We start from the raw sequence: 20,735 nt of genomic DNA on the forward strand, positions 1-20,735 counted from the left end.
TCACCTTATTCTTATTTCTGCTTCATATTCTTTCCTCTATTTTTTCCCCATTCATATTCCATCTGTTTCCATTCATACCCTTCTTATCTATTTTCCACTATATTATATATATAGATATCTGTTTTGTTCTGTCCCCAGTAGAGCCCTGTATCGCCTATTTACACTGTATTCCACGGCCGGGCACTTCCGGCCTTTGGAACGCAACTTCCGGTCCGGATGCGTTCCACCGGCCGATACACTTCCGGCGGGTGGAACGCACGCCGCTCCACATGGTTAGAATAGATTCCGCCCACTGATTTGGGCGCGATTCTGTGCCCCTATATAAAAAGTCAAGATTGTGACCACTTATGACACCCAACTTTGGTGTATTTGGAGCATAGCTCCGTTTCCATTGGCACAACCATTACCCTCTCTTCACCATCATATCCACATCACACTGCGGCACAGGTAAGGATGGAAGGCCCTGGTTCTCTATGATTTTCTATGTTTTTTCTATATTTTCTCATGTTTCCTGACGTTTCTTTATGCTCCTTAATAATGCAGTTAGGTCTCTTAGATTCTTAGGAGAGAGAGATATGTGTTATATACATTATGTTGAAATGAAGTCAGATTATAGGGGTCACTATGATGTTACGTAACCTCAGTTAATACAGCGATATTCCATTAGGAGCAAAATATGTATTAGAGCTAAATTTTGGGATTTGGAACTGGACATTTCTTCCTTAAATGCATTTTTTCAAGTTGATATGACGTCCCAGCAACATGGTATAGGCCGACGCAGTGTCCACTTCATATAGAAAAGTGACTTCTGACCAGAGATGACCTCGAGATCCGGACAAGCTTGTTTTACTAGATCGCATAGTCAGCTACTGTATCTTGTATCTTATATTATATCATTATTACTATCATTTGTATTATTTTCATATTCTATTTTCGTATATTATTTATTTATATTATTTAAATATTATTTGCTAGAACTATATGCTGTTAACCTAATATAGTATTTACATAGGGCTTGATTGTCATTTTTTGTAATCTTTCAGTGTCTGAGGAAGGCTTTGCATAGCCGAAAACGTTTACACACGTACTGCCGTATGTTATTATACTTTATTTTTTAAACAAAAAAATAAAAAGAGAAACAGAAAGAATATCCTACTTATCTGCTGTGATCTTTGTAAATATACTACCCGGGGTGGGAACCCTTTACACAGCAGCAACCGACTGTTTGCAAAAACAAATTTTTGTTTAAAAATATGGAGAGAGGCAGTGAGGGCAGCAGCAGTCACTATGGAGCATGTCGGCACAGTTAAGGCTACTTTCACACCTGCGTTTGGTGCGGATCCGTCTGGTATCTGCACAGACGGATCCGCACCTATAATGCAAACGCTTAGATCCGTTCAGAACGGATCTGTTTGCATTACCATGAACAAAAAAAAAAAAATTTTTTTTTTTTTTTTTTTTTTTTTTTTTTTCATGATAATGCAAACGGATCCGTTTTGACTTTACATTGAAAGTCAATGGGGGACGGATCCGTTTGAAAATTGAGCCATATTGTGTCAACTTCAAACGGATCCGTCCCCATTGACTTACATTGTAAGTCTGGACGGATCCGTTTGCTTCCGCACGGCCAGGCGGACACCCGAACGCTGCAAGCTGCGTTCAGGTGTCCGTCTGCTGAGCGGAGCGGAGGACAAACGGAGCCAGACTGATGCATTCTGAGCGGATCCGCCTCCACTCAGAATGCATTAGGGCTGGACGGATCCGTTCGGGGCCGCTTGTGAGCCCCTTCAAACGGAGCTCACAAGCGGAGCCCTGAACGCTAGTGTGAAAGTAGCCTAAGTAAACAGAAGACGGAACGTTGCCAAGCCTACTTTCACAAAGGGTCCAAAAACAGAGCCTGGAAACTATAGGCCGGTAAGTTTAACATCTGTTGTGGGTAAACTGTTTGAAGGTTTTCTGAGAGATGCTATCTTAGAGCATCTTAACGGAAATAAGCAAATAATGCCATATCAGCATGGCTTCGTGAGGGATCGGTCATGTCAAACTAATTTAATCAGTTTCTATGAGGAGGTAAGTTCTAGACTTGACAGCGGCGAATCAATGGATGTCGTATATCTGGACTTCTCCAAAGCATTTGACACTGTACCACATAAAAGGTAAGTATATAAAATGAGAATGCTTGGACTCGGAGAAAACGTCTGTAAGTGGGTAAGTAACTGGCTCAATGATAGAAAACAGAGGGTGGTTATTAACGGTACACACTCAGATTGGGTCACTGTCACTAGGGGAGTACCTCAGGGGTCAGTATTGGGCCCTATTCTCTTCAATATATTTATTAATGATCTTGTAGAAGGCTTGCATAGTAAAGTATCAATTTTCGCAGATGACACTAAACTGTGTAAAGTAATTAACACTGAAGAGGACAGTATACTACTACAGAGGGATCTGGATAGATTGGAGGCTTGGGCAGATAAGTGGCAGATGAGGTTTAACACTGACAAATGTAAAGTTATGCACATGGGAAGGAATAATGCAAGTCACCCGTACATACTAAATGGTAAAACACTCGGTAACACTGACATGGAAAAGGATCTAGGAATTTTAATAAACAGCAAACTAAGCTGCAAAAACCAGTGTCAGGCAGCTGCTGCCAAGGCCAATAAGATAATGGGTTGCATCAAAAGGGGCATAGATGCCCGTGATGAGAACATATTCCTACTACTTTACAAATCACTAGTCAGACCACACATGGAGTACTGTGTACAGTTCTGGGCTCCTGTGAACAAGGCAGACATAGCAGAGCTGGAGAGGGTCCAGAGGAGGGCAACTAAAGTAATAACTGGAATGGGGCAACTACAGTACCCTGAAAGATTATCAAAATTAGGGTTATTCACGTTAGAAAAAAGACGACTGAGGGGAGATCTAATAACTATGTATAAATATATCAGGGGTCAGTATAGAGATCTATCCCATCATCTATTTATCCCCAGGACTGTGACTGTGATGAGGGCACATCCTCTGCGTTTGGAGGAAAGAAGGTTTGTACACAAACATAGAAGAGGATTCTTTACGGTAAGAGCAGTGAGACTATGGAGCTCTCTGCCTGAGGAGGTGGTGATGGTGAGTACAATAAAGGAATTCAAGAGGGGCCTGGATGTATTTCTGGAGTGTAATAATGTTACAGGCTATAGCTACTAGAGAGGGGTCGTTGATCCAGGGAATTATTCTGATTGCATGATTGGAGTCGGGAAGGAATTTTTTTTCCCCTAAAGTGGAGAAAATTGGCTTCTACCTCACAGGGTTTTTGGCCTTCCTCTGGATCAACTTGCAGGATGACAGGCCAAACTGGATGGACAAATGTCTTTTTTCGGCCTTATGTACTATGTTACTATGTTATGTACTATGTTACTTATGTTGTTAATTCCTGTATTGAGATCTGGCAGAGGATCTCGATACCGGAAATTAATGGATCCGTTTTGATTTTGCACAACAGGATGCATCCGTTCCGTTAGGATGCGGTTGTGTAAAATCAAAACGGAATAAAAGGGATCTGTCACTTAATACATTTAAAGTCAATGGATGATGGATCCATTTTTGATCCGTTTTCGTTTTACATTTCATTACATTATTTTCAGTGCCAGATCTGTTTTTTTTCCGCTTTTATACAAAACCGCAGCTTGCAGCAGTTTTGTTTCCGGTCACAAGACGGAATGCTGCCAGAACGGAAGACATCCTGATGCATCCTGAACGGCTCTCTTTCCTTTCAGAATGCATAAGTTATACATAGCAATTATCATCAGTTTGCAGGTTTTACATTTATTTATTCAATTATTAGCCTTTACTGTGTACAGTGCTTTGTCTATATTACGTATATATTACTATACATAAGAGGCATCATAGTCCTGACTCCTGAATCTGAAGAGGTCTATGGGTGAACTAATGACTTTCTATACTTACCTATTGAATGTTGACATAAAATAACTTGGCCCCTTCAAAAGCTTCCTTTAAACTTTTATGCTGTGTTTAACATGGGTGTGTTCTTTCATTGTGTGCTGAGGCCAAAGCATAGTTAGGTACACATTTCTCCACGTATTTCTTCTACACGCCTTTAAACTGTATTTCCATCTTTGGCATTTAGGGTATAACAACAGGATAGATCCAAACAGGAAACAACTAGCCCTCTGCACTCACCGAAAATCTTCATTTTAATAGTGCTTATATGCTAAATGACACGGGATACAGACACAGCATTCTGCCTACGGCCGTTTCATGCCCGTCCCAATTTCTCAAGGCCTGATGAGGGATTGCAAATATTTGCTTGAATCCCCCATCATGCCACACTGCAAAGCATGTGTCAGTTACAAGCTGGTTTGAAAATGAAACAAAATGTAAGAGTTTATAAACATAAAAAAATAGTCGTTCCTATCATTTAATCCTAGTTGTAAGGTAGGTACGCAATTGCAGTCAGTTTTGACTGCGATTGCGTTCCGTTGTTCAGTTTTTATCGCGCGGGTGCAATGCGTTTTGCACGCGCGTGATAAAAAACTGACTGTGGTACCCAGACCCGAACTCAGTTCATAGCAAATGCAATAGCAGAGACTCTAGCAGCAGGTCTTGTGTAATATGATCCTAGAGAGAAAGCCAGGCTTCTGCCAGCCCCTTCCTTCCCCGCAGCCAGTCAGATCCGTGAAGCACAAGCACTAAGTCACACACACAGTACACTGAGTCTAAGAATCTAATGACAGTCTACTAGTTAAAAGAATTGAATGATTCTACTTAGGCTACTTTCACACTAGCGTTATTCTTTTCCAGCATAGAGTTACATCCTAGGGGATCAATACCGGAAAAGAACTGAGCAGTTTTATCCCCATGCATTCTGAATGGAGAGCAATCCGTTCAGGATGCATCAGGATGTCTTCAGTTCAGTCTTTTTTTTTTTACTTTTCAGGACGGAGATAATACCGCAGCATGCTGCGGTTTTATCTCCGTCCAAAATTCCGGAACACTTGCCAGAATGCCGGATCCGCATTTTTTCCCATTGACATGCATTAATGCCGGATCCTGCCCGAGTGTTCCGGCAACACGGATCCGGCATTGCAGTCTGCGCATGCTCAGACCGCAAAAAAATGTGAAAAAAATAAATGGCTGTTTTTCCGGATGACACCGGAGAAATGGATCCGGCATTTTAATGCATTTGTCATACGCATCCTGATCCGTCTGACAAATGCCATCATTTTGCATGCGTTTTGACGGATCTGGCAGGCAGTTCCGGCGGCGGAACTGCCTGCCAGAATCCTCTGCCGCAAGTGTGAAAGTACCCTAATTAGTTATAGACTCATTCGATTCTTTGAGTTAAAGGGCTTCTGTCACCCCACTAAAGTGATTTTTTTTTTTTGGGCTAGTTAAATTAGTTATATTGCGATATATGAAAATATAATAGTGTTCCTTACTTTGATCCAGCAGTTTCTTCCAAAAACGAAGTTTTATAATATGTAAATTAGGTCTCTACCAGCAAGTAGGGCGGCTACTTGCTGGTAGCAGCTGCAGAAAACCGCCCCCTCGTCGTGTTGATTGACAGGGCCAGCTGGGATCTCCTCCTCCGGCCAGCCCTGTCGGCATTTCAAAAATCGCGCGCCTGTGTTCATTCGGCGCAGGCGCTCTGAGATGAGGAGGCTCGTCTCCTCAGAACTCCCTCAGTGCGCCTGCGCCGATGACGTCTTCTATTTCGGTGATGTCATTGGCGCAGGCGCACTGAGGGAGTTCTGAGGAGGCGAGCCTCCTCATCTCACAGCGCCTGCGCCGAATGAACACAGGCGCGCGATTTTTGAAATGCCGACAGGGCTGGCCGGAGGAGGAGATCACGGCTGGCCCTGTCAATCAACACGACGAGGGGGCGGTTTTCTGCAGCAGCTACCAGCAAGTAGCCGCCCTACTTGCTGGTAGAGACCGAATTTACATATTATAAAACTTCGTTTTTGGAAGAAACTGCTGGATCAAAGTAAGTAACACCATTATATTTTCATATATCGCTATATAACTAATTGAACTAGCCCAAAAAAAAAAAAACACTTTAGTGGGGTGACAGAAGCCCTTTAAAGAATGGTGAGTCATCAGATGAGTTACTGAGTTAAAAGAATTGTGTCACCAGCACATTATACACTGAGTCCATTGCTTGTGTTGCAGCAGTGATAAGAGAAATGATATGACACAGTTTAGATTAGAGGAGATCCTCATTCAGACTCAGGCTCTCTTTATACAGAAATTTCAGGTTTTTTAGAAAATCATGCACACATTGCACAGTATTATTTTCAATTACCTGTGTGATGTGTGCAATGTGTACTATTTTATGTCTGAGTGATCAGCCAGTGTAAGGCCTCATGCACACGACCGTTGTTTTATTCCGTGTCCGTTGCGCCGTTTTTCCTGATTTTCTGCGGACCCATTGACTTTTAATGGGTCAGTTGAAAACTCGGCTAATGCACCGTTTGCCATCCGCGTCCGTGATCCGTGGTTCCAGTCCAACAAAAAAATATAACCTGTCCTATTATTTTCGCGGAAAACGGTTCGCGGACCCATTCAAGTCAATGGGACCACAAAAAAACGCGGAGGCACACAAGATTGTCATCTGCGTCCACGTCCGTTCTTTTTCCTATCATTTGCATGGCAAACCTGTCTTTTTTTTACATTCCTTTATGTCTGGTGGTCCTCCAAAAATAAAGGAAGACACACGGAAACAAAAACAGAAACGGATAACGGAACCCCATTTTGCGGAACGGAACACAACAACGGTCGTGTGCATGAGGCCTTACTGTTATTATCACATATTCACATTCACTTGGCAGTTGGCACTGTAGACTGGGTGACATTGCGCACCACGGCTCCTGTCCTGAGCTTCGGTTCACTTCCTTGTCAGCCCGAGTCAGCCGAGAGCCGCCTCAGCAAATGAACCGAAGATTCGATTTATGAATCGGTTCATTTGAATGAACTGATTCAAATGAACCGATTCACGTAAAAGATCTGAACTTCCCATCTCTAGTATGTGCAGCGACCCAGAGGGTAGGGGAGGATGGAAGGAGTGCTAGTGGCTAAGATGATGGTAGTAGTTCTCACAATTCATGGTGGCTAGCTTCACCCTGGTGGTGACCGGAGGGTGCATACTTTCTTCCCTTCGGGCAAACCCTGGTGTTTGGGCTCCTGCCTGGTGGTAGTTGGGGTGCCCTTGATGGTGAACAGTTTGACTGACTGCAAGGCAGGGGCTGATGGATGGATGGTGGAGACAATACCCAGGCTCATTGGTTGCAATAAACAAAGTCTTAATTACTGGATTGATTGGAGGAGTAGTAGTCATATCAGCAAAAGGCACAGTTAGTTCTAACATATCTCCCAGAGGTTACTTTTCCCAATAGCTGTGTATAGGCAGTAGGGTTGAGCGAATCGAGCTTCGGATCACAGATCCAAAGTTGATTCGTTAAAAAACTTCATTTGTAATGCTATTTCCATACAGCATTAAAATGTATGTGCTCCGCGTAGGAAAACGTCCTCCCGGCCGAAGTTGCGGTTGAAGTCAGTTTTGGTACTGGCTGGTACATCGGTACCAAAGCTGACTTCGGATTTCTATTTTTAAATGTTTTTAAATGCGCAGATAGGAATACCGAAGTATTGCCCAACTTTGGCCGAGAAGACGTTTTCCCATACATAGCACATACATTTTAATGCTACACACTGAAACAGCATTACAAAGTTTTTTAATGAATCGCCTTCGGATCTATGATCCGAAGCTTGATTTGGTCAACCCTATTAGGCAGCAACAATGATGGTAGATGTAGTACTTTGTGTCTCTTTCCCTAAAAAGACACTCTGCAGTCTCTCCTCTGTACTTGTTAATCCTTTTTGCAATTCCCAGGCTGAGGGGTGCAGACTTAAAGGGGTTGTTCGCCTCCACAGCCTGGACATTCAGTGGACGTTTGCCTGGACATTCAGTGGACGTTTGCCTGGACATTCAGTGGGCGGATCCATTCCGTTTGATTGAAAACACAGGCGAGCAGCCCTATGATGACATCATCACACAGCTTCCCAATGGCTTATCATGTACAGAGCAGCTCCAAGGCTACTAGACAAGCCCTGGAGCTTTTCGTTCTTTCAAAATTCTTTTTATTGATTTACTTAAGTCAGAAGAGGTCTTGTGTGAAAAGAATACAATGACATGTAGCACAACCATTGTCATGCCAATAATCAGGTTAACAGCTGAGTAGTATAACAGGGGTATCTAGATTATCCTGCATAATATTGCACATTACATCATTTGTTTTTTAAAGCTTAAACAGCATAGTGAGTCAGTATAGTCATGCAAATTCTGCAGATTGAGGGTATCCTCATGTTATCCAGACCATATTCAAAGACAGCTTGTATTTAAAAGGGTGGGGTTGGTTGGGAGGGGTTATGAAGGAAGGAAGGGGTAGGAGGGAGAGGGAGGGGAAACATAGGGAGGGAGGGAGGAAGAATGGGGAAGCGAAGGGAGAAATTTTTTGCCATTGGCAATAATCCAACAAAATTTATGTTGGCCATGTTCAAACAGAGAAAACGGAGGACTAGAATCATGGCCATTAAACAACCTGATAACTCTGTTACCTCAGATGATATCGGTATTGCCAAGGCGTTTCACGCCTATTACTCTGACCTTTATAATATCGATACTTCTGACACAGGAGATCAAGGGTTCAGATTCAAAGTGTTAGCTTTTAACAGTTAAATCAATGGAGAGGTCTTCACAGAAAGTGCTGAGCAGGCAGCGTTTAGGTCTTTGCATAGCTCCATAGACTCCAAACAAAAGGCCTGCATATAATCACTGACACCTCTCCATTCATTTCAATAAGAAAGATAGTTGCTGACAGATAATAAAATGTATCAAAAGGGAATCATGGGCCCTTGTTAACCTGATAGGTGAAGGTCTTCATCAGATATTTCTGGTATATATACCATAAATGGCCAAAATGGAATACACTTGTGGCTGCGACAACCAGCCAAAAGTGTTGGTGAACTTTCAAGTTGACAGGGGTGATTCTCATAGGACACATATTCTGTTAAAGGGGTTGTCTGATTGGTCATCAATAGAGATGAGCAAATTTCTTAAATATTTGATTCGGCCGGTTAGCTGAATTTTTCCAAAAAGATTGGATTCGATCCGAATTTATTCACAGCGAATCGCATTTAAAAAGCAGCTATTTCCTGGCTGCAGAGAGCCTGTATAGTGTTGTAGAACACTGTGCCTTGCAGTAACACGCCTAGGGAGTCTGCTGTGGTAGTGAAACAATACAGTGAGTCAGTATGACACGTAAATGACAGGCGTCGCTCTTAGAATCACTGCACACTTCACTTATTTGGGCAGTTACGGGGCCAAAACTGACCAAATAACTCAAGTATGAACTCAGCCTTAAAGGTCGATGTTAGCGCCAGGTATAATGAACCGTGCAGAGGCTCAAGATCCTACTGTAGCGTGAAAGAGCGCACTCCTTTTACACCGTCGTCAGCTGATTCCACATAGATGTCTACAGAACCTGTTCTATTAAACGGTTATACAAGTAGAGCCCCCCGACAGAGTGGAGAGGGTGTCAGCAGTGAGTTTGTGTTGACGTCACTGATTATTTTGCCCTTCCTCTGATCCGTTAGAACAATAACCCCCCAAAAAAACTGATCCTGTCTGTTGAGCATCCGCCTTCACTCGGTCAGCATTTGGTCAGTAATCTATCAGTATTGCTAAAGCCCAAAAAAAAACAGGAGTGGATCCAAAACAGAGATGACACGTGAATGGAATATTTGCATGTCTTCTGTGTTTTGTACCAACTCCTGCTTTTGGCTACCAAATCATAAGCCAATTGTGATGGGACCATACAGGCCTTACAGCTGCTACACAGACAGGATCCGTTGTGCGATATAGTAAAGAAACTGGGCACTCTCAAGATATTAGAACCATACAGAAATTTATTGACCTTTTGAACAACATTAAAAACATTAAAAACAACAGTAAAAAGGATAATACCCACGTATTAAGATAGCTATAAATACTCGACAATAAATAGCATGTATTGTATTAACTGACTAAATAGGTGGTATATAAGACTGTCTAGTCTGGATAGTGCACCAGTAAATTTGACCCAAATGGCATGAAAAACAAATAAAGACATAAGGTTATATAATGCTTTCAATCGATGAATAAATATTCGCATAAATAGCAGCAATATTCGTATCCGAATATAAATACTCTCAGGGAACGTAGTACCTACAATTATCGTATAGCTCACTCCCTTCTGACACAAAATAATCCCAAAATAGAATAATGCCAACAATGTTCGTAATGTCCTGAAATGAGTCCAGTACAATAATAGTTGGGGGCAACGTTGATTATTTTGTGTCTCACACTGGAGTAAACCAGCAAGATGTAGCGGCGTCCCGCTATGTATTCAAACCAGCGGCGTCCCACTGGAATAATAACACTGCGATTTTAATAAATGTTCTGCCGGAAAAGTTCGAAAAAAGTCTTACCGTATAGCTTTTCTCACCACAAAGTCGCTCTACTGATTAATTCTTTATGTGTAAAAACCAGTATTGTCCGAGCGATAGTAGTTTTTACTTCCCATGCTGGTAAATGTTTGACACGTGCAGACCGATCTTTGCTGCAAACTGTGGTCTTTCGAGATCTCTTTCTCATTTACCCTTTACGCGGTGATGAACAAAATATGCTGTTATGTTCCTTCTGAATGTGATATTTGGTTTCTTTTGTAATATTTTTTTCAGAATGGGGTCATTCAGTAGACTGTTCCAGTTTTTTGTGAAGATATTTTGTATTTCATTATGGGCATTGTTATAGGTGGTAATAAAATTATATTTGAATTGATCTAGATTTTTATTTTTGTTGATTATTTTTCTATTCCCTGTTAAACAGTATTTTTGAGTCAGAAAACAAGTTTTTTTGTATGCGGAGGATAACATTTTTGATGGGCATTTTTTCTCTGTAAATCTTTTTTGTAGGATTTTGGCTTGTTTGGTGAAATCTTCAGTTGTGGTACAATTTTTCCTTATCCGGCGGTATTGTCTGCATGGGATATTCTTCAGCCATTTGTGGTAATGGCTGCTTTGCAAATGTAAATAACTATTTGTGTCAACTTGTTTAAAGTGTGTTCTGGATCCAATTGTGTTGTTGTCAGACTGAAATAGTGTGACATCTAAGAAGACAATTTCATCTCTAGAAAAATTTGGGCAAAAGTGAATGCCCCAGGAGTTGCTTTTCATTTCTCCTACAAAGTCAAGGGCATCTTTTTGTGTGCCTTTCCAAATGAACAAATCATCTATGTATCTTTTATAATACACGATGAATGGAGAAAAAATCGGGGACTGTGCAATGTGTTGTTGTTCAAAACGGCCCATAAAGAGATTGGCATAACTTGGTGCCACTCGCGTGCCCATCGCACAGCCGCTTATCTCTTGATATAGAGTGTCATTGAATGAAAAAACTTTATTGCAAAGAATAAACTCAATTCCTTTGAGAATGAAATTAATCTGTTCAATGTTAAATCTGTTATGACTAATTAGAGTTTCTTCTACTGCTTTAAGTCCTAATTGGTATGAGATGTTAGAATATAGAGAGGTGACATCTAGTGTGAAGAAGGAATAATTAGCCAGGAACTCGACTGTTTGTAGTTCAGCTATTAATTTTTTGGAGTCTTTTAGGTATGTAGGTAGATCTAAAATGTATTCTTGGAGAAACAGATCTATGTAGTGAGAAAAATTGGATGTGATGGACCCTATCCCTGAGATGATGGGTCTGCCAGGTGGTTGTTGTAGGTTTTTATGTATTTTTGGTAAATAGTAGAAGAAGTGAGTTTGGTGATGCTTGGTGGTGAGGAAATCTTTTTCTTTTTTTATTGAGTATATCATGATCAAAAGCTTCTTGGAGCAGAGCTTTATATTTTTCCAGAATGGTATCAGTGGGGTCAATTAATAGAGGGCTGTAATACGTATTATCAGACAGTATTCGCATAGATTCCAATAAATAATTGTCTTTGTTTAAAAGTACGACACCGCCTCCCTTATCTGCAGAGCGAATAATCAGGTCAGAATTGTCTTTCAAGGATTTTAGAACATATTTTTTTATTTCTACTAAGATTATTGCGTGTGATGTTCTTTTTCTAATTGATAAAATTGCATGGGCACAATAGATTGGAATGTCTCTAAATGGTTCCCTCTGTGGTGGATTGGATAGAAACTAGATGGAGGTTTGACTGGTACAGGTAAAAACTCTGTAGTAGTACTTTGGGAATTGCTAGTTGAGGAGTTCTCTTTGGAAGAACTATTTAAGGAGCTGTCTCTCTCTTTTTTTATTTCAAAATGTCGATTTAATGTAAGTTTTCTGATGTAAGAATTTAGATCCAAAAACAATGTGAAAGCATTAGGAGGGGCGCTTGGACAGAAAGAAAAGCCCTGACCTAATAATTTTATTTCACTGTTATTTAGAAGGTGAATGGATAAATTGAATATTTTTATGTACTCATTTTGTTTTTCTTGTGTCTGTTGGTTTGCAGATTCTGAATTATCATCTCTAGAGATTTTCCCTCCCCTACACCCTCTAGTTGTTTTCTTTTTGTGGCTTTGTTTGTGAGGGGGATGGAGAGGAGCGGCATTAGAGTTGTGGTGGTATTGTTGCTGGGTAGAGGGGTGGAAGGTAGTGTCCCAGCTGTTTTGATGGATGGTTTGGTTGATATGGGGTCTTTATGTAGTATTTTCTTTGTTGTCGTATCAGGGGGTAATGGTGGGATTTGTGTCGGATTGGCAGTGAGGGCAGATGCATGACGGTAGTCTAAAAAAGTAGTAGAAAGATTAGGAAGGGAATCAGAGTTCTGATTTGGTATGGCTGAAACTGAAGAGTTAGGCCTCTTTCACACGGGCGTTGCGGGAAAAGGTCCGGGTGCGTTGCGGGAACATGCGCGATTTTTCAGCGCGAGTCCAAAACATTGTAATGCGTTTTGCACTCGCGCGAGAAAATTTGCGTATGTTTGGTACCCAAACCCGAACTTCTTCACAGAAGTTTGGGCTTGGGATCGGTGTTCTGTAGATTGTATTATTTTCCCTTATAACATGGTTATAAGGGAAAATAATAGCATTCTGAATACAGAATGCATAGTAAAATAGGGCTAGAGGGTTAAAAAAAAATAAAAATTAAACTCACCTTAGTCCACTTGATCGCGCAGCCCGGCTTCTCTTCTGTCTCCTTTGCTGATTGCAGGAAAAGGACCTGTGGTGACGTCACTCCGGTCATCACATGGTCCATCACATGATCCATCACCATGGTAAAAGATCATGTGATGGATCATGTGATGACCGGAGTGACGTCACCACAGGTCCTTTTCCTGCACACAGCTAAGATAAGGACAGAAGAGAAGCCGGGCTGCGCGAGCAAGTGGATTAAGGTGAGTTAAATAATTTTTTATTTTTTTTTAACCCCTCCAGCCCTATTTTACTATGCATTCTGTATTCAGAATGCTATTATTTTCCCTTATAACCATGTTTTAAGGGAAAATAATAATGATCGGGTCTCCATCCCGATCGTCACCTAGCAGCCGTGCGTGAAAATCGCACCGCATCTGCACTTGCTTGCGGATGCTTTCCGATTTTCACACAGCCCCATTCACTTCTATGGGGCCTGGGTTGCGTGAAAAACGCACAAAATAGAGCTTGCTGCGATTTTCACGCAACGCACAAGTGATGCGTGAAAATCACCGCTCATGTGAACAGCCCCATAGAAATGAATGGGTCCGGATTCAGTGTGGGTGCAATGCGTTCAACTCACGCATTGCACCCGCGCGGAAAACTCGCCCGTGTGAAAGGGGCCTTAGGCTTCATTCACACAGTCAGTGTTTGGTCAGTGATTTCCATCAGTGATTGTGAGCCAGAACCAGGAGTGGATCCTACACAGACATAAGGTAGAAGGGAAAGATCTGCACCTGTTCTGTGTTTTGGACCCGCACTTGGTTTTGGCTCAAAATCACTGATGGAAATCACTGACCAAACACTGACTGTGCGAATAAGGCCCTAGGAGAGATATCTGTCTGAATTAAGAAAATGATGTCATCATCAATTAAGTCTATCAGTACTCCAGGTGTGTTTGGAGGTGTGGAGGAAACAGGTTTGGAGATGTTGGGAGAGAGTCTCTGTTTGTCCAGATTCCTATTGTTACTGAAAGAACTGTTATGTATGGTAGGTCTTATAGAACCAGTAGTGGATAATGTGAATGTGTTAGGATGGTATGAGACTGCTGGCAGGTTGGGGTGCATTTTGTTGATGTTTGTATCTGCTATTGGTAATGGTGCAACTATTTGGGAAGGGGGGGTAGGTGCATAGATTTCAGATTTTTGTTGGAATGCTCCTTTATGTCGATAGTGGCAGGATTAGGAGTAGATGGGTGAACTGGTTTGTCCATGTGGTTCTGAGATTTCTGATTAAATTTGGTTATTTGAGAATTGAATTTCTGATTTCTCTTAGGCCATTTGTGTATATGATTGTTGAAAAAAATCTTCCCTAACTCAGTTGAATTTTTCATCTTTATTGGCGACCAGCTCTTGCTCAAATTTCTGTAATCTCTGAAAAATGGAGATGTTCAGTTTCTGGAAGTCAACATAACTATTGTATTGTGTGAGTTGATTTTTTCAATGTTACAAATCGCTGAAATAGTGATCTCTCTCCTTTTATGTATTAATTTATCGATAATACCAAAAGAACATTGCATTAAATATTTGTCCCATTCTTTATTAAAGAGATCATCATCAGGATAGGAAGATTGGAGGGGAACCTTAAACTCCTAGGTATGATCTGTTCCTTTAAATACGTCTGGAGGAACAGAACATCAATGGTATGATGTATTTCTATTTTGTGTGCATCTTCAAGTACAAGAAAAAGATCAGTCATTCTTTTGAGTTCATCTGGACGGATTGTTTCCTCCTGGTTTACTTGCATTTGAGTTGTTCCAATCAGTCCAATTGTCTGTGCAATAAGATGTCCACGGGTTTCTTGCCGACTTGCGAGGTAATCCATGTTATGAAGAGAAGGGGATTGATGGTAAATCCGTTCCCTAGGTACGCTTCTGGTCCTCCAGAGAAAATTGGACATGATGTCCCACGATACCACAATTGGTCCGTCCTGGAATTAGAAGAGAATAGAGAAGGACCGCGCCCCCTGTGTGTAAACAGTTTTTCGGAGAGTGCCCCTAATTGTCAGGGATCGTAACTCACCAGATCAGGTTGTGCACGCCATGCACAACACTGGAAAGCGTATGTAGAATAGCATGTGCGGTATTGAAGCAGCTCCCTTTTGCCGCGGGCATCCAAAGTAGGTCCCAATGATCAGAGTGCTACCGGGGTGCTAAAATTTAACCAAACTTTATTTTAGTATAAAACTAGACATAAACAAAGTGATCGGGTGTTAGTTTAGTTACGCCTTTCACCGACGCTCAGTCAGCTGCTTCAGGCTGACCCAGAAGAGTGGCACACACCAGGATTTATACAAAAAAGCAGGAAATGACATCATTGGATTGACAGGTTCAGAGGTTCAGTCCACAGATACATTTGGTAGCATAAATAATTTAAAAACATTGTGCAAATATATTATATAAAAGCAATAAATAATTGATAGTATATGAATATATATATATATATATACACAATTGTGTGTGTGAATATATATATATATATATATATATATATATATACAGTACAGACCAAAAGTTTGGACACACCTTTTCATTCAAAGAGTTTTCTTTATTTTCATGACTATGAAGGCATCAAAACTATGAATTAACACATGTGGAATTATATACATAACAAACAAGTGTGAAACAACAGAAAATATGTCATATTCTAGGTTCTTCAAAGTAGCCACCTTTTGCTTTGATTACTGCTTTGCACACTCTTGGCATTCTCTTGATGAGCTTCAAGAGGTAGTCCCCTGAAATGGTCTTCCAACAATCTTGAAGGAGTTCCCAGAGATGCTTAGCACTTATTGGCCCTTTTGCCTTCACTCTGCGGTCCAGCTCACCCCAAACCATCTCGATTGGGTTCAGGTCCAGTGACTGTGGAGGCCAGGTCATCTGGCGCAGCACCCCATCACTCTCCTTCATGGGCAAATAGCCCTTACTTTCAAAGTTTTTCCAATTTTTCGGCTGACTGACTGACCTTCATTTCTTAAAGTAATGATGGCCACTCGTTTTTCTTTACTTAGCTGCTTTTTTCTTGCCATAATACAAATTCTAACAGTCTATTCAGTAGGACTATCAGCTGTGTATCCACCTGACTTCTCCTCAACGCAACTGATGATCCCAACCCCATTTATAAGGCAAGAAATCCCACTTATTAAACCTGACAGGCACACCTGTGAAGTGAAAACCATTTCAACACTGTAGCGTGTTTTTCATTGGGGGAGCAGCCCCACCGCATGTGGACCGCAGCAAACGACTATCCCCAGCAAAAAAAATGCATACGGTGGAGGATGTCGGCGCGGTCCACATGCACCACAAGGGCATCCTACACACAATGGAGCATTGTGCGGATGAAAATATAATCATAAATCAGTGTGAAGTCTTCAGTGTGAATCTACAATTTTCATAGTGTAAAGGGGGAATATTAATCACCAATATTTATGCAAATATCGATAATTAATATTCATAAATGGGAGGAGCCATCTAGTGATAACTCCGCCCATTTATGCCTTTATATAATAACAACAATACCTTTGCTATGCTTTACACTAGTCACTTATGCTAACTGCATGCGCCTTACTAACTAACTATCGCCAATAACTACACGTTACACAGATAGTTACAAGTAACACAGTATTTATTACTTACAATACACTACGCACGCAATACACTAACAATACAGCACTATATATACAATCCTAAACTACACTACACATTCCCAATTCCACCCATTAACTAACTATACAGTTCACACATACAAGTATTAACAGCCCACCCTACCTTCACTAATTCTATCCCTAAGCAATAATAGGGGTGAGATACAGTGGGGGTCATCAGGGCTATACAGCAATGCAAGGGTTAACACCCTGCAAGTGTACCAAGGGGATCAGGGACACGACAATTATATCCAGGGGAGTAGGGGGGTTTGGAACCAGGGGTTACCAGGGGTCAGGCAGTGTAGGGGTTAATGCACTGCAGGGACAGGACAGGGTTGATGCCAAGCAGGGGATCAGGGAAGGAGTTAATGCTCTGCAGGGACTTGCAGGGGTGTTTGGGCAGGGCAGGGGGACAGGGAACTAAAGGGGTTATTGGGGCAGTGCTACTTAGCCATCCAGCATGGAGCTGCTCTCTCCTATGTGTCTCTGATTCTAGTCCAGTTGCAAGAGAAGGCACCTCTGTCCGGTTTGGGGTTTTATAGCCCAAAAGCAACCCCCTCCTCCTTCCTCAGGCATGTGACATCATAGTGTGCCTTAGTCCCCCCTCCTAGTCCCAAAAATGCTGGGAGTAATGGGCATGGCCATGGGGCAGAGGTGTGGAAAACAGGTTATGATGTCTCTGGTTAGAAGGCCCTCTCACGAACGGTGCCAGAGAGTCTGATTGTAAGGGGCCTGAACAAAAGGGGACTAGATGCTAATCAGCTGTTATCCTACAGGCTATCTAAACAACTCTGTTGATAACAGTTGGAATTGCATATATGCATATATATATCCACAGATGCTTGGGGCACATCTATAAACACATACAAAACCGGGGGTATGAATGGGCAGCAATAAGCCCACATACATACTGTCATGCTGACATAAGTGTATATACATAGACACGTGTGCAAATACATACACACATATCTATATATACACACACCCTCGCATATATCTGGGGCATCACATACAGGTGACATGCATATGTCCCCACTTGCCATACAGGGCCAATATATACACGGTCATGAAATATATACTAACTATAAGGGGATATACTAATATAAGGGGGCACAGCTTCCAGGGACCACATATTTCCCACAAGGGCCACCATGAGCCCCTGGGGATCACCATGGGCAGACGTGCGCAGATGCTGGGCACATCTGCGCACATCGTCCCATGATGCTGTGGTTAATGTATGCAGATATATACCATACATGACCGCACGTGTTTGCAGGCATGCATGGATATATGCATACGTCTCAACCGTTCCTCAACACATAGTCATGAAAATAAAGAAAACTCTTTGAATGAGAAGGTGTGTCCAAACTTTTGGTCTGTACTGTATATATACACATACACACACATCTGAAATACAGCGATATACTGTTTTAGTAACAATAATTAAAATAATTATTTATTATTCTATAGTGAATATTTATTCGTCTATAGTAAGTGCTTGTGGTATGAAGCCTGAATATGATTTATTTAGTATGTTCTATGACTTCAGTGAGACCTTCTGGTACCAGGGTCTGCAGGCGAAATATCCAGTAGGATTTTTTAATTACTAATTGTTGGAATCTATTTTTGGTGTTTGGAGGAATCCAGTCAATGATGGTGAGTTTTAGAATAGATATATAGCGGTATAGTGGAGGTGGCAGCAGCATGAGGAGTCCTGAGTGGTGAGGTGGCAGCAGCATCAGGAGACCACAGAGTGACCTGGTGACAGAGTGGGGAGGTGGGTGGCAATAACAGTACCCGCTGATGATGGTGGGTGTAAGAAGTAGCACTTGGCATCAGATGTGTGGCCTACCCCCCCTCCCACCACAGCAGCCATAGCAGTGGAACGAGAACGCAGAGGGCCCCCCCCCGGTCAGACCTGCGAGAGGATGGGCGATGATGCAGATAGGCAGTGGTCAACTGACTACATAGGGTTGTCTCTATAGTAGTTTAGTTTGTCCTCTCTCTCAGCGGGTGTGAAAAAGGCCCCCATTTTGGACCGGTATCGAGGGTCCAACAAGGTGGAGAGCCAGAAGTCATCCGTCTGCCGAATAGTGACAATTCGGCTGTCACTACCCAATCAAGTGAGCATGCAGCGGGCCATTTGCGCAACTGACTCGGAGGGAATCCCTGCCTCCATCTCCACAGCATACTGAACGGTGTGCAGTGGCATAGCTATAGGGGTCGCAGCGGTCGCAATTGCGACCGGGCCCCTAAGTCAGGGGGGTCCATAGGGCCCCCTAGGAGAGATGGAGTAAAGCGGGGCCCCGCAAGTGGTTTTTTATTAAGTGCGGCGGGCCCTACCTATATTTTGTGTGCCTGCGCTGCGCTTACTTGTCAGCGCGAGACCCGTGACCTCCACGGCGGGTCTCGCGGGATCACAGCAGCCAGGAGTGACGAGCCCGCCGGCCGCCTCACCCCTCAAGTGAGGAGAGCGGAACAAACAAGAGTAGGTAGTCTTTTTTATTTTATGTAAAAAATGGCACACACCTGCGTCCGGCTTCATACAGAGGGGGGACATGAATGATGATCAGTGGTGCCGTGAGGCAGTGTGTCTGAATTCAGAAGGGCCCGGACCGGCCATAATAGGGCAGCAAATAATGAGGAGCCCAGTGGCAAATGAAAATGAAATACTCTGTGGACAAAAATCGAAATGTATAGAGGGAGTGGGCGGGGGCAACATGAAATATAGTAAGAGTCTCACTATATTTCATTTTGCCCCCATTCCCTCTATATATTTAAAAAATTTGCCCACAGAGTATTTCATTTTCATTTTGCCGCCTCATTATTTGCTGCCCCTGGCTGCCCTCATATGGCCATCGCGGGCCCCCCCTTTCTAAATTAAGACACACTGCCGCACGGCACCACTGATCATCATTCATCTCCCCCCCCATCCCTCATATAAAGCCAGTGTGTGCCATACATTCAAAAATAAATAAAAAATACTATAGTGACTAGAGTATTATATTTTTTTAAATGTATGGCTTCATACAGAGGGGGGGGGAGGGAATGGGTGGGGGCAGAGGCTAGCGGGGGGGGGCTGGTGGCAGAGGCTCACGAGGGGGGCCCCAATTCAAAGTTTGCCCTGGGACCCATAGAACTCTAGTTACGCCTGAGTCATCTGCCTCGTCTTCCTCATTTCCCTCTTGCTCCTCCAGCTGCTCCTCCTCTCCTGTCACCTGTGTAGAAAAAACACCAATTTCGCTAGACATTGCTTGTGCTCAAATGTCCTCCTTCTCCTCCAGTTCAGCCCCCACAGGGCTCATGTGGCCGTGAGATGTAGGTGCCACGTCTCTAGTCCCCTAACCAGCCAGATTTACCAGCATCTTTTCCAGGATATGAATCAGTGGAATGACGTTGTTCATCCCGTAGTCCTGACAAATAACGTGGCATCCTCAAAGACCTGAGCAAACGGCAGGTGTCACGCATGAGCTGTCACTGGCTGACATCAAAGTTACACAGGGGAGTACTTCTGTCTGCTTGGGTCATCAAGAAATCATGTATGGCCTTTCTCTGTTCGTATAGTCAGTCCAACATATGGAGGGTGGAATTCCAACGGGTGGAAACGTCGCATATCAGCCTGTGTTGGGGGACGCCGTTCTGGGTCTGCAGCTCAAGGAGTGTGTACTTGGCAGTGTACGAGTGGCTGAAGTGCATGCAAAGGTTCCTGGCCATTTTTAGGATGTCTTGCAGATGGGTGGAAGACTTCAGCGCCGACACCATGTTCTTCCCGTTGTCGGTCACCATGGTTCCGATTTTGAGTTGTTGCGGAGAAAGCCATGAATCGATTTTTTGATGAA

Source organism: Bufo bufo, chromosome 1, assembly GCF_905171765.1.
Source record: "Bufo bufo chromosome 1, aBufBuf1.1, whole genome shotgun sequence".
NCBI lineage: Eukaryota > Metazoa > Chordata > Amphibia > Anura > Bufonidae > Bufo > Bufo bufo.